Source organism: Schistocerca piceifrons, chromosome X, assembly GCF_021461385.2.
Source record: "Schistocerca piceifrons isolate TAMUIC-IGC-003096 chromosome X, iqSchPice1.1, whole genome shotgun sequence".
Classification (NCBI taxonomy): Eukaryota; Metazoa; Arthropoda; class Insecta; order Orthoptera; family Acrididae; genus Schistocerca; species Schistocerca piceifrons.
Window position 1 is genome coordinate 770,481,777 of NC_060149.1, and position 15,877 is coordinate 770,497,653.

A 15,877-nucleotide genomic window follows, 5' to 3' on the forward strand; every position below is an offset into this window, starting at 1 on the left:
AGGTACTGTGCCTGAGATACAATATCTACAGCCAATGGCTATCTTCAGGAGTTCTGTTAACTGGGGTGATGCAAAACGTTTTTTGATTTTCGTATGGAAGAAACTGCAACAACATCAGAACCTATTAAACCAAGGAAATATGCGGTTATGTGCTAGTTGTCCTTAAAAAAGGACCGCATCAACAATATCTAAGCCTCAACACAGATAAAGCTATCAAAATGACAGTATATCTATATGTCTCATCGAAGTTATAAAATGAAGATGTGAAATCCGTATATGGGTGTAGACTGTCCAAGAAGGTGTCGTAAGACCAAATGTAGAAAACCACCTATGTCAAACCACACACAGAATATACAAAACACAAGATAATGTTTATGATTGCCATCATATACAGACATCTATGTGCAAATAGCTCTTGCAAAAGGACAGAATCAATAAAATCTAAGTCTCAATACAGGTAAAGCTATCAAAATGACAGTATAAATGTATCTATAAATGTATCATGCCAAAGTTATAAAATGCTGAGGTACAGACCGTAGAGGGGTATACTTAGATCATATGCATAAAATGATTGTCCAAACTGTGTCAAATCATTTATATAGTATTGTCCTTGATTCTTATTCTGTTTTTAGTCGGTCTTTACGTTTGGGTTGTTGGTATATTGATGATGCTATCATTACTGTTTGTACATACAGATCTGAAGATGGCGTACTGAGTCACAGAAACTGCAATAGAATACATAAAAAAAAAGATTTGCATCACCCCAGTTCCCATAACTCCTGAAGATAGACGTTGGCTGTGGATATTTGTATCACAGAAGCAGTCCCTTTGACTGTTCAGAGATCTCACTAAACCCGCCCAAAGATGTCAACAACCACCCATGAGCAGCGCCTATTAGATGAAGGGGACCGGCATCCGATCAGTTCCAGTCATTCCATCTAGAATGAGGCACACGGCTCGTGTTGTCTGTAGTTCAGCCATGCCTAGACGGTCAATACCGCGGTTCGATCGCGTCCGCATTGTTATTTTGTGCCAGGAACGGCTCTGAAAAAGAGAAGTGTCCAGGCGTCTCGGAGTGAACCAAAGCGATGTTGTTCGGACCTGGAGGAGATACAGAGAGACAGGAACTGTAGCTGACATGCCTCCCTCAGGCTGGCCAAGGGCTACTACTGCAGTGGGTGACTGCTACCTACGGATTATGGCTCGGAGGAACCCTGACAGCGACGCCACCATGTTGAATAATGCTTTTCGTGCAGCCACAGGGCTTCGTGTCACGACTCAAACTTTACGCAATAGGCTGCACGATGCGGACCTTCACTCCCGACGTCCATGGCGAAGTCCATCATTGCAACCACGACACCATGCAGCGCGGTACAGATGGGCCCTACAACATGCCGAATGGACCACTCAGGATTGGCATCACGTTCTCTTTACCGATGAGTATCACATATGCCTTCAACCAGACAGTCGTTGGAGACGTGTCTGGAGGCAACCCGGTCACTCTGAACGCCTTAGATACACTGTTCGGCGAGTGCAGCAAGATTGAGGTTCCCTGCTTTTTTTGGCGTGCCATTATGTGGGGCCGACGTACGCCGCTGGTGCTCATGGAAGGTGCCGTAACGGCTGTACGATACGTGAATGCCATCGTCCGACCGACAGTGCAACCATATCGGCAGCATATTGGCGAGGCATTCGTCTTCATGGACGACAATTCGCGCTCCGATCGTGCACACCTTCTAAATGACTTCCCTCAGGATAACGACATCGGTCGACAAGAGTGGCCAGGATGTTCTCCAGATATGAACCCTATCGAACATGCCTGGGATAGATTGCAAAGGGCTGTTTATGGACGACGTGACCCACCAACCACTCTGAGGGATCTACGCCGAATTGCCGTTAAGGAGTGGGACAGTCTGGACCAACAGTGTCTTGATGAACTTGTGGATAGTATACCACGATGAATACAGGCATGCCTGAACGCAAGAGGACGTGCGACTGGGTGTTAGAGGCTCCGGTGTGTACAAAAATCTAGACTACCACCTCTGAAGGTCTCACTGTATGGTGGTACAACATGCAATGTATGGTTTTCATGAGCAATAAAAGGGCAGGAATGATGTTTATGTTGATCTCTATTCCAATTTTCTGTACAGGTTCCGGAACTCTCGGAACCGAGGTGATGCAAAACTTTCGATGTGTGTAAAATGACGTCAAAACGACGGCTGCACGTGTTTCTTTTCAGTACGTTAATTCCATTGTGTCTTAACATTTTTATTATTATCCACTGCAGTATGTTGGAGTGTCTGGTATTTTTGTCGGTTATTCAGTTTTGCTTACCTCATCCCCAACTCATGTCTTTTTATAGTAATTACAACGTGCGCACCAATAGAAACAACTACCTATTTTATGGTTTATACCACAGCGTGAAAAAGATTGTACTTTAGTATTCAATAACTTGAGTACTCACTGTTTCGGTCGAGTAGCGTGTCGCCCAGTGTTTTCCTGGTCTGGCGTGGCCGTGCGGTTCTAGGCGCTCCAGTCCGGAGCCGCGTTGCTGCTACGGTCGCAGGTTCGAATCCTGCCTCGGGCATGGGTGTGTGTGATGTCCTTAGGTTAGTTAGGTTTAAGTAGTTCTAAGTTCAAGGGGACTGATGACCACAGCAGTTGAGTCCCATAGTGCTCAGAGCCATTTGAACCTGGTCTGGCCGCAGAGTTCGCTTTTCCAGTGGTAGTTGTTGATGCATAGTGAACACTTCAGCGTCCTCGCAAAGTAATACTTCGGCATGTACATTCTTTTGTTCAAATGCCCAAATTAATGGCAGATTGTCTTGTAACGACGGATTTGTTAGACTCAGTAGGTCCTTTTTCAAATTATTGTCAGTGTACGATCAGTATGTTTCTAATAAATGGTTCAAATGGCTCTGAGCACTATGGGACAACATCTGAGGTCATCAGTCCCCTAGAACTTAGAACTACTTAAACCTAACTACCCAAAGGACATCACACACATCCATGCCCGAGGCAGGATTCGAACCTGCGACCGTAGCGGTTGCGCGGTTCCAGACTAAAGCGCCGGCCGGCAGTATATTTCTAATTAGACAGTCTGCATAAGATTTGTTACACTGATCATTCTCACAGTGAAATTTACATTCACTTGTTATTCCCTATAATTGAGGAATCCATCCTTTATAGCTCTGATTTGCTACTTTGAAACACAGAAAGCGTCCGTGTACGGTAGAAGAAATACGGGTTTATGACTCGAAATACTTCTCTAGTATATCTTTCATGGGAGAATAGGAGGGAGTCACAGGTTCACAGGTAGGCTGCAATTTCTGGAGAAGTTGGCTGCTCATACTTTGAGTATACTGGTTTCAGGCCTAAAGTCTGCGATCGTAGGTCGAAAAATGTGGCGGCGGCATAGAAATTGTAGTTGCTTTTGGTCTTAGTCCTTGCATTCTCCAATTCTGGTCAAGGGCGCTACTAAGAGCTCTTGGCTTGCTGATAGTTGTTGTAAAAATTGGGGACACTTCCAACTGTGCACTAGTTTGCTTCCGTCTAGTACTGGTGGAGATACAGATCTTTCCGGCAACAGTCACGAAAGAAGGCGCACCGCCGACACTCGTTCAGTTCCTGCAGCGCCAGCCGTTTCTTAAGTTCTCGTGGTTCGAGAGTTCCAACAGTTCCGACTTGGCAGTCACTATTTACGGAGAAACAATAACAGGTAACTACGAGTGTCTGCATAATACTTTCGGTCGTAATGACTAGATCATAGACTGCCAAGGGACAGCGAAATTATTTAGCTGTACTACGTATAGGACATAAAAGCCATACATCAAACTTTTACCAAGGATAAATACATTTGTGTATTATCACTATTAATAAATGTTTTTTGTTATTTACTTTTGTGTTGCTGTATTTCTGTTCTAGAGCCGAACTGTCAAACAAATGTATGTTTAGATATTACTAGCGTGCGAAGTGCCCCACTAATTACGAGGGGTGTTTGACAAGTCCGTGCAAAGTCCGAGAGACGGCACCACCAGTGCGTATCGAGGTCATGTTTAGTTAGTAGCATCTTTGCAAGGAACGCACACCAAGTTTCAGCCATATTGGTCTATTTCTTTGTGTATGGCATTCTTGTGAATCAAGGAAGTCGTGTGATTGGGGTGTTTGACAAGTCTGTGCAAAGTCCGAGAGACGGCACCACCAGTGCGTATCGAGGTCATGTTTAGTTAGTAGCATCTTTGCAAGGAACGCACACCAAGTTTCAGCCATATTGGTCTATTTCTTTGTGTATGGCATTCTTGTGAATCAAGGAAGTCGTGTGATTGGGGTGTTTGACAAGTCTGTGCAAAGTCCGAGAGACGGCACCACCAGTGCGTATCGAGGTCATGTTTAGTTAGTAGCATCTTTGCAAGGAATGCACACCAAGTTTCAGCCATATTGGTCTATTTCTTTGTGTTTGACATTCTTGTGAATCAAGGAAGTCGTGTGATTGTCAAAAAATGGACGAAAAACAATTTCGTGTGGTGGTTAAACATTACTTTATGAAAGGCAAAACGGCTCAGGAGACTAAACAGAAGCTTGATAAACATTACGGTGACTCCGCACCTTTGATTAGAACAGTTTATTAGCGGTTTCACAATTTTCGGTGTGGCCATATGGGCACAAGTGATGCTGAACGTTCTGGGCGCCCTGTGGAGGTTACGACTCTAGAAATCATTGATAAAATCCATGATATGGTAATGGATGACAGAAGAGTTAATGTGCGTGAGATTGCTAGTGCTGTGGGCATCTCGAATGAACGGGTACATAATATTTTGCATAAACATTTGGAGATGAGAAAGCTATCCGCATGATGGGTTCCGCGATTGCTCACACTTGACCAAAAACGGAATCGTGTGAAGCATTGCAAAGATGGTTTGCAGCGGTTAGGGAAGAATCCGCAGGACTTTAAGCGTCGTTTCGTCACTGTGGATGAAATATAGATACAAAGAACAATCTAAACAATGGATTGCCAAGGGAGAATCTGCACCAAAGAGGCGAAGACCATTCCTTCGGCCGGAAAGGTTATGGCGACTGTCTCCTGGGATTTGCAAGCAATAATCCTCTTCGACTATCTGGAAAAGGGTAAAACTATTACAGGTGCATATTATTCATTGTTATTGGACCGTTTGAAAGCCGAGCTGCGAGAAAAACGCCGGCGATTGGACCGCAAAAATGTCCTTCTCCATCACGACAATGCACCAACACGCACCTCAGCAGTTGTGGTCGCAAAATTAATGGAAATAGGATTACAAATCGTTTCACATTCCCCTCTATTCTCCAGACTTGGCTCCCTCGGACTACTATTTACTCCCCAACTTGAAGAAATGGCTGGTGTCATACTGTTTTCAATTTCTGGCCGAGTTGACGGCCAGGAGTGTAACATGGCGGGGTTTCGGTGAGGATTTGGGTCGCCATATCGTGGTATGCAGTGTTCCCCATGGTTATTCTGTAAGATCGCATTACTGCCAAGAAGTATGTGATCATTTTGACTGATCAGGTCATTCCGTGGTACAATGATTTTTCTCCAATAGTGATGCTGTGCTCCGAAACGACAGGACCCCTTTTCATACAGCTCGTATCATCCAGAACTGATTTTATGTGCACAACGATGAAGTGTCGCATATGCCCCGGCCGCCACAGTCACCAGATCTCAATATCATTGAGTCTTTGTGGTCTACCTTGGAGAGAAGGGTGCTTGATCGCTATCCGCCTCCATAATGGTTACTTGTACTTGCCACTATTTTGCAAGAAAAATGGTATAAGATTCCTTCGAAAAACATACAGTATCTGATTCATCCATTCAAAGACGTATAGAAGCCTTTTGAATGGAACAGAGTTCCCCCTAATTAGGTCTGATAATGTATTGTCGTTTTGGTGTTACCACATTTCTGTCCAACACCTGTACAGTTTTTGCTAGAGAATAAATCTTTCTTTTTAAAGACGACATAGTTTTTTCATTTACTTGATAGGAGAAAAATAACGGGTATATGACAACGTAGTCGCTTCTACACTACTGGCCATTAAAATTGCTACACCACGAAGATGACGTGCTACAGACGCGAAATTAACCGACAGGAAGGAGATGCTGTGATATGCAAATGATTAGCTTTTCAGAGCATTCACGCAAGGTTGGCGCCGATGGCGACACCTATAACGTGCTGACATGAGCAAAGTTTCCAACCGATTTATCATACACATACAGCAGTTGACCGGCGTTGCCTGGAGAAACGTTGTTGTGATCCCTCGTGTAATGAGGAGAAATGCGTACCATCAAGTTTCCGACTTTGATAAAGGACGGATTGTAGCCTATCATGATTGCGGTGTATAGTATCGCGACATTGCTGCTCACGTTGTTCGAGATCCAACGATTGTTAGCAGAATATGGAATCGGTGGGTTCAGGCCGGTAATACGGAACGCTGTGCTGGATCCCAACGGCCTCGTATCACTAGCAATCGAGATGACAGGCATCTTATCCGCATGGCTGTAACGGATCATGCAGCCACGTATCGATCCCTAACTCAACAGATGGGGGCGTTTGCAAAACAACAACCATCTGCACGAACAGTTCGACGACGTTTTCAGCAGCATGGACTATCAGCTCGGAGACCATGGCTGCGGTTACCCTTGACGCTGCATCACATACAGGAGCGCCTGTGATGGTGTACTCAGCGACGGACCTGGGTGCACGAATGGCAAAACGTCATTTTTCGGCTGAATCCAGGTTCTGTTTACAGCATCATGATGGTCGTATCCGTGTTTGGAGACATCGCGGTGAACGTACATTGGAGGCGTGTATTCGTCATCGTAATACTGGCGTATCATCCGGCGTGATGGTATGGGGTGCCATTCGTTACGCGTCTCGGTCACCTCTTGTCCGCATTGAGGGCAATTTCAACAGTGGACGTTACATTTTAGATGTGTTACGACCAGTGGCTCTACCCTTCATTCGATCCCTGCGAAACCCTACATTTCAGCAGGATAATGCACGACCGCATGTTGCAGGTCCTGTAAGGGCCTTTCTGCATACAGAAAATGTTCGACTGCTGCCCTGGCCAGCACATTCTCCAGATCTTTCACCAGTTTGAAACGTCTGGTCAATGGTAGCCGAGCAACTGGCTCGTCACAACACGCCAGTCACTACTCTTGATGAACTGTGGTATCGTGCTGAAGCTGCATGGGCAGTTGTACCTGTACACGCCATCCAAGCTGTGTTTGACTCAATGCCCAGGCGTATCAAGGCCGTTATTATGGCCAGAGGTTACTGATTTCTGAGGATCTATGCACCCAAATTGCGTGAAAATGTAATCACATGTCAGTTCTAGTATAACATATTTGTCCAATGAATACCCGTTTATCATCTGCATTTCATCTTGGTGTAGCAATTTTAATGGCCAGTAGCGTATTACCCGCCGAAAACACTGTTTCGATAGTTGCAACATTTTTTAAAATATTGTAGGTATATCGGCCACAATGTTCAATTTTTCCGAATTTATTTCAGTTTTTTTTCAGTAAAGTGAAGAGTAAGAGTTACACGAGCTTATTAAACGAACGCTAGTAAGACCTTGCATTTCGCTAATGACCGTCGCCATTTCCACAGTGTCGAAGCTGCACTCTGCCAGTAACTGACCATTTGACGTTCTGCTTTCAGTCTCTTCTCTGTCAGTGCGAGCACCTTTCCACAGATTTTGGGGACTATCTTTCCGCCTCGGTGAGCGACGGCACGCCTCAGGTGGTGACGTGGTGGCTGGGCTTGGAGCGCGCGAATTGGCCTATAGTGATGCCACCCGTAACTACTTACTAAATCCCGCTTGACCACATCGGGGACATCGGATGGAGACAGAAGAATTATCATTGTAACTTACAAGCTGAATAATCGAATTTATTGTATGTAGACAGTTACAGCCCCTTGGGGGAGAGGGGGAGTTGGGGGTGAAGTAACAGTAGTACTTTGTGGAAGGGTAACGGGCACATTGACTATATGGTGGAAGAACTATAGAGCTTACCTGTATCTATACTCTGCAAAGCACAAGTTCGTCGTAGAGGATGTTCCCAGCGCATTAGTTCCTAGGGCTTATGGTGCGCGGGAAGAATGATTGCTTGAACACTTCTGTGCGCACTGTAATTAGTCTAATATTTTCTTGGCGATCTCTGTGAGAATGATGCGTAAGTGTTATTGTGTATTCCTGCATTTCCCACTGAAAGCTGATTTCTGAAACTTAGTAAATTGACTGTTATGGGGTAGTTTGCGTCTATCTTCAAACGACTGCCATTAACAACTTTTTTCGTGTCTCCGTAACTCTTTCCCATGAGTCAAACAAACCTGTAACAACTCGTGCTGCCATTCTTTGCATACGTTCAATATCCCCCGTTAGTCCTGTTAGGCAATATAAGAGGATGGCCGCACGAGAGTTCTGAAAACAATCTCGTTTATAGACTGTTGCATTTTCCCTGTATCCTGCCAACGAAGCTAAGTTTTCCATCTGTTTCCCTACGGCTAAGCCTATGTGATCGTTCCGTTTCTTACCCCTACAAATTGATACAGTCTGGTATCTGTACGAGTTGACTGATTTCCATTTGTTCAAAATGGTTCAAATGGCTCTGAGCACTATGGGACTCAACTTCTGAGGTCATCAGCCCCTAGAACTTAGAACTACGTAAACCTAACTAACCTATGGACATCACACACATCCATGCCCGAGGCAGGATTCGAACCTGCGACCGTAGCGGTCACGTGGTTTCAAACTGAAGCGCTTAGAACAGCACGCCACACCGGCCGGCTGATTTCCATTTGTAACTCACTGATACTGCAGTCATAGATACTACGTACTTTCATTTTGTTTAGTTCACAGTTTTACGTTTCCAAGCCCATAAAACAAGTTGTCAGTCTTTGCACCACTTTCAAATCTTATCAAGATCTGATTCAATATTTGTTAAGCCTTTTTCAGATGGTAATTTTTTATAGCCAACTGCATCATCTGCGAAAAATCTGAGGTCACTATTAACATTTTCTGCCAGGTCGTTAACGTATAACATGGATACCAAGGCTCTCAACACATCTCTTAAAGCACACCCGAAATCATGTGAGAAATGCACGAATTTTATTTCGCCTGACTGTTGTTTTCGTAATCCACGTTGTCTGGCATGGAGGAGGTTATTCTTTTCGATATAATACGCTATGTTTGAGCTCACTGGCAAAAGCGGCAATAAACATTCCAGAAAGACGTGAATTTAAAATACCATAAAATGAAATTAACGGTAGCATTAAAATGGCGTTTTTCAAGATAGTAAAATCAGGTGAAATGAATTAAAAGAGACAACAATTATGTAATGCTATACCTACGAATCACCAAAACGATTTACTGAGCACTTTGTTGAAATTCGCTCAGCAGATACTAACAGCTCCTAGCTGTTTGTTATAAAAAAATGAATGTGGGTAGAATTCTACCTAAAGACTGCTGTAAATGTTATAAATTTATTGAAACATAACTTGTTATAGAATTATGTAAATATATATCGCATGGTCGGTATGACCAAATTAAAAAAAAAAAAAAAAAAGAAATTGAACTTCTGCAGAGTTGCACATGGAGTGGGCGCACTTATTTGTATAACCGCTATTGGTGTGTCAATATCTGTCACCACAGTTCGGTATTGTATCTGTGACGTGAACGCATTTCTTCCCAAGTTAGTCTATGACGCCAAAGCCAAATCGGCACCAACTACAACGTGGTAATCAATACAGGCCGTGGAGTGCTGCTCGGCAATAACTTGTACACCTGCAGTTTGCACTACAGTCACTGCCAAGTACTAGTGAGACGCAGTGAAAACCGTGTACAGGGGTACATGCTCTGCTTTCATTCTCAACAAACCCTCGCATGGTGGGAAGGAACTCCAGAGTATTTCATGGTTGATTTCATCTGCTCCATATTGCAGAGACTCTCGGTACCGACCAGCTACATTAGGGGTGTCGCAGACCACACTTTGAGACCACCTCCTCACGCACTACTGTCTAAATTACATTAACGTTTGTCCTCATACGACACTGATGTATGTATGGAACCAGTGGATAGAGGAGGGTCGTAGGAAAAACAAAGATGCTCTGACGGCAATGTTAACAGCATAGAAGTGTCTCTCTGTACAGATTTTTTGGCTCTGAATCACTGTAGCAAGAGTGAACGTGTCAAAGCAGACGGTTCGACACTCTCTGCTGATGCTGATCTGATGACACTCATGCTAATGCGTCGGCTTCCATTGTCCCTAAAAATGTCAGACTGCAGCAGAAACGAGACTCTGTCGCTGACTGACTGCGTGTGAAAATGATTTTTCGGGCGACTCCTACTTCTGCAGTAATGACTGTAATCGTTGCCACAGTTTGCCTAAGAAATTCAAAACATTATTTCAACTCCTATGTGTTGATGGAAATACAAATAGGAACCATTCCTTGCGATGGTTTAGAGGTCTAAATAACACCAACCCTTCAGGAGACTACAGGTACAATATTTTAGTACGGAAATGCTTCGTCACATGTGGTGGAATTGAACAAGCCTTCTTTAAATATAGTTGTTTAGCATCTTGTTTGTTTCTGTCCTCACCTATCTATTGTTGATACTTTGTGGGAAACCGTGAGTAGGGTTAACACATGGCACACATGCAATAGTAAGCTGTGTGTTCTATGTTAATATGCTACTATCATGTGTAGTTCGAAAAAGCCCTCGTCTATGAAACTATGTTCTATTATGTAAATGTTTATGACCCCGTATCCAAATTGTAAGATGACAGATGATTAAAGAAGGTGCCACTTAAATATGTGCAGCAGTAAAGGGATTTGCATCAGATATAGTGTGGGGCAAATAAAAGTGTCCTGCACGAGTGGATACGATTGCACGTGAATGTACGCATGCTGTGTACCCATACCCCGTGACGTACACACCACGTGTACGCCCGACACGTGATCCACGCCAGTTCAGAGCGTACTGCGGTCTATACCAGTGTGGTAGAGCAGTTCAAAGGTGACAATGACAACACAGTCGTGGAAACAATGTGGTCAGCTGTTTGCTGAGAAGTTTAATGGCGTAAAAGTGCCAGGAAAGAGTGCCAGGAAAGAGTGCCACGATGCCGGCCGGAGTGGCCGAGCGGTTCTAGGCGCTACAGTCTGGAACCACGCGACCGCTACGGTCGCAGGTTCGAATCCTGCCTCGGGCATGGATGTGTGTGATGCCCTTAGATTAGTTAGGTTTAAGTAGTTCTAAGTTCCAGGGGACTGATGACCTCAGAAGTTAAGTCTCATAGTGCTCAGAGCCATTTGAGCCAAAGAGTGCCACGCAACGTCTAGTCCGTCCGCACTCGGTAGCTGAGTGGTAAGCGAGACAGAATGTCAATCCTAAGGGCTCGGGTTCGATTCCCGGCTAGGTCGGAGATTTTCTCCGCTCAGGGACTAATCATCATCATTTCATCCCCATCGACGCGCAAGTCGCCGAAGTGGCGTCAAATAGAAAGACTTGCACCCGACGAACGGTCTACCCGACGGGAGGCCCTAGTCACACGACACTTCAACGTCTAGTCCGAAAAATTCGTCAGACAGCATCTGTTTCGAATAAGTCAACTGTAGCTGCAGTTCAGCAGAAAATGCTGCAGAGTCCTACCAAATCAACTCGACGCCTGTCGCAAGAGATCGGTATATCATGTCAATCATTCGGACGCATACTTCGCGTGAACCTGCACATAAGTCCCGACCGGGTGTCTGTTTTTCGTGCATTATAACCAGCAAATGATCCTCAGAACCTCCAGTTTTGTGAGTGGCTGTTCACTGAAATAACAATGCATGGTTTGGACATGGATTTATTCCTTGTGTATGATGAAGCGTGGTTTGATCTGAATCAGTATGTCAACTTACAGAATCACATGTTCTGGGCAGCGGAGAATCCGCATAACTTGCACGGAACACCACTGCATGAGCAGAAGATTGGGGTTCGGTGTGCAGTGTCTGTGCGCAGCATTATTTGTCCCATCTTCTTTCATCAGACGCTGTTCTCGGCGCGTTACATTGCCAACATTTTAAAACTATTTGCGGCAGCATTAACGAAGGAGAAAAATACCTACAGTTACTTCGAACGGGATGCAGAAACTGCCCATACAGCCGGCCGAACCTTGGAGCACATATACACAATCCTCAAGAATGACAGAGTTATTAGTAGATCTCAGTTTATTAGCAGCCCTAACTGGCCACGCGGGTCACGTGATCCGTCAGGGTGCGATTACTTTGTGTGAGGAACCCTCAAGTCTAAAGTGTATCGCAATAGCCCTCACAGCCTCAAGAACTGCAGCAGAAGATTTATCATGAGATCTGCAGCAATTTAATCAGTCCGGCATCGATCCGCCTTCAGCAGCTTGTTGACCAGGGCCCAAAAGTGCCAAGAGTTGAATGGTCGTCGCTTTCAACATCCACTATAGTCAGGTTAGTACTGCTCTTCCTTTCCTCTGCTGTGTTTCTTTGTATCCCGGAAACTCTGTTCTCCGGGTAACTTTTGTTTGATCCACCCTGTAGTAGGTAATAACGCATCAAATCCTATCCCAAAATATGATACAAAACTTATAGCCAAAAGCAGTGCCATGAGGATGTTTCCTCGTATCTGTAATCACTGAATTTGGAAAAGAACAGTTAATGAAATGCTTCATCAACCAATAAATCATGACGTAATTCAAAAACAAAATGAATGCCTCGCTACCCTTATTCCACGAAATATATTATCATTATACCGAGAAAGACAATGCATACTCTTGCATGGTCATTTGGATTCCAGAACTTGATCCAGTAACCTACTTTTCTGCATCTGTAAATTTCCCGTGCACAGAGCGGGACACTTACCATTAACGGGATGAAATAGCAAAGTGCGATTGAATTACCTGTCTACTCGCACATTGACTTTATCATATATTTGTGGGGGTGTCCGGATACATTTGATCAAATAGTGTACAATATCAATCCCGACTCGGCATTGGCGCGGGAAAGGAGGAGGAGAAGTAATTTTGTAGTTCTCGAATAGCGCCGTTTCCTACGCAAGTGGGTCACGTTAGCATCTGAGACAATAAATGAGCTCCGTATATTCGCTTTATACTCGCCAGTGGGTCCTATGACGTCACCTCAGAACTCACCGCCTTCGTATGCTCGGTAACTCGACTCGCGAGTCTCGGCCATTGCCCATTTATAACATTAATCTCGTCGCCTGGGTCTTGTCGGGTAGCCGTGGACTCCACCAGGGTAGAAAGGAGAGCGGGTACACCAGTTGGCAAGTATAACGGAGGACTCGAGGCATTGCCGCTAATGTAGCATCCGTTAGGCATGACGATTGTTATATACCAATACGATAACTGGTTGGTTAACAGTGACTAATGCTCTCGCTATTTTCCATTGATTCTTTTTATTTCTTCATTACACTTTGTCTCTGGTCTGGTGCTGACTTCGTTCTCTGGCAGTATTTCCCATTTCCTGATTTTCTGTCTGTATGAGTTCTATATATATATATATATATATGTACCACTGTGAGAGATGACACGTACGTAAGAATTCTTTCTGATCACCTGCATCCATTTATGTCCAGTGTGCATTCCGACGGACTTGGGCAATTCCAACAGGACAATGCGACACCCTGTACGTCCAGAACTGCTACAGACTGGCTCCAGAAACACTCTTCTGAGTTTAAACACTTCTGCTGGCCACCAAACTCCCGAGACACGACCATTATTGAGCATGTCTGGGATGCCTTGCGGCGTGCTGTGCTCCACCCCCTCGTACTCTTACGGATTTATGGACAGCCCTGCAGGATTCATGGTGTCAATTCCCTCCAGCACTACTTCAGACACTAGTCGAGTCTATGCCACGTCGTGTTGCGGCACTTCTGCGTGCTCGCGGGGACCCTACACGATATTAGGCAGGTGCACCAGTTTCTTTGGCTCTTCAATGTATGTACGTGTATATGTAAATACGTATCTGTGCAAAAATGTATCTTGATTTTTGAGGTGCGCAACCTACCAATTACTGTCTCCGTTTCTGATCCCTAGTTAGCATGTGTCTCTGGGACTTGTTAATCTCTTAGCCTTGAAACCTTTCAAGGCATGTTAGCAGTGTGAAGTGTATGTCATAGTGTTAATTGCCAACTATAATCGTCTCCCAAAGATCATGTTTTCTTTAAAATGAGGATAAACAATCTCGACCGCAAGAAATATTTATTTTTTTGATATCGGTTTCGGACAGTTTCTAACCATCTTTCGATCTCATACCATGATGGTAGGCTGAGAACGGAGCAGGCGTTACGAACTCGTAATGCCTGCTTCGTTCACCGCCTACCAACATGGTAAGAGGTCTGATGATGGTCAGAAACTACATCTGAATCTACTTCTGCATCTATATTGATACTCCGCAAGCCACCGTAAGGTGTGTGGCGGAATCTACCCTGTACCGCTGCTTGTCTTTTCCTCTCCTGCTCCACTCGCAAATAAAGCGAGGAAAAAACAACTGTCTACAAGCCTCCGTATGAGCCCTAATTTCTAGTATATTATCTTCACGGTTCTTAAGCGCAGTGTATATTGGTGGCAATAAAATCGTTCGGCAGTTAGCTTCAGATGCCAGTTCTTTAAATTTTCTCAACAGTTTTCCTCCAGGGGTTCCCATTTGAGTTCATGAAGCATCTCCGTAACACGTGTTGTTCGAGCCTACCGGTAACAAATCTAGCAGCCCGCCTCCGAATTGCTTCGATGTCTTCCTTGAACCTGACCTGGTACGGAACCCAAACACTCGAGCAGCACTCAATAACAGGTCGCAGTAGCATCCTATATGCAGTCACCTTTACCGGTGAACCACTCTTTCTTAAAATTCTCCCAATAAATCGAAGTCGACCATTTGTTTTCCTTACCACAGTTCTCACGTGCTCGTTCCAGCTCATATCGCTTTGCCACGTTACGCCCACATATTTAAACGACTTGAGTGTGTCAAGAAGCACACTAGTAATACTGTATCCGAACATTGTAGGATTGATATTCCTACTCATCCCGATTAAATTACATTTTTCCACATTGAAGGTTAGCTCCATTCATCACACCAACCGGAAATTTCGTGTAAGTTGTCCCGTATCTCCCTACAGTCACCCAACTTCGATACCCTACGGTACACCACAGCATCATCAGCAAACAGCCGCAGATTGCTATCCACCCTGTTAGCCAAATCATTTATGTATATAGAGAACAATAGGGGTCCTATCAAACTTCCCTGGGGCACTCCTGACACCCTTGTCTCCGATCAACACTCGCCGTCAAGGACCACGTACTGGGTTCTATTACTTAAGAATTCTTCGAACCGCTCACATATCTGCGAACTTATTCCATATGGTCGCACCATCGTTAACAGCCTGCAATGGGGCACCGTGTCAAATGCTTTCCGGAAATACAGAAATATGAAATCTGCCTGTCGCTCTTTATCCGTAGTTCTCGGTACATCATGTGAGAAAAGGGCAAGCTGAGTTTCGCACGAGCGATGCTTTCTTAAACAATGCTGATTCGGGGACATAAGCTTCCCAGTTTCAAGAACGTTTATTATATTCAAGCTGAGAATATATTCAAGGATTCTGCAGCGAACAGAAATTAGGGATTTTGGCCGAAACCGGTAACCACAAAAATAAAGGGTTCTTTCAGTGGCGACTGTTTTTGTTCATTTTAAAGTACAAAGAGAAGCCACTGTTCTCCACGAGAAATGTTCTCAAAAATTTATCATGTTTTCTGTTTCGTAGTACGGGTGGACATCAGTGAATGTGGAGAGAACCATCGGAAAATGAACACAAGACGTTG